This window comes from Epinephelus moara, chromosome 10 (assembly GCF_006386435.1).
Source record: "Epinephelus moara isolate mb chromosome 10, YSFRI_EMoa_1.0, whole genome shotgun sequence".
Classification (NCBI taxonomy): Eukaryota; Metazoa; Chordata; class Actinopteri; order Perciformes; family Serranidae; genus Epinephelus; species Epinephelus moara.
The window spans coordinates 35,377,556-35,377,852 of record NC_065515.1 but is presented as its reverse complement, the minus strand read 5'-3'; positions in this window follow the sequence as shown (position 1 = coordinate 35,377,852).

Below are 297 nucleotides of genomic sequence, written 5' to 3'. Positions count from 1 at the left end.
GACTAATGACGGCAGCAGCAGCAGGAGGCATCTGGCAGGACCACGGCAGCAGCACAACCACACACGTCACGCTGTCCAGGCACCGCTGCGATATGAGTTAATCTGAGAGACAGTGGAGCACAAAGGCTCCGGAGAAGAAGCCGAGTTAGTGACATCCAGAATGGCCGAGTTAGCAAGATGCAGTAATAGAATACGAGAGAAAGAGAGAGAGAGAGAGAGCGAGAAGGAGAGAAGAAGAGAAGGTGCCCGGTGTATTATAGGGGGGTCCTCCGGCAGACTAGCCTAAGTCAGGCCTAA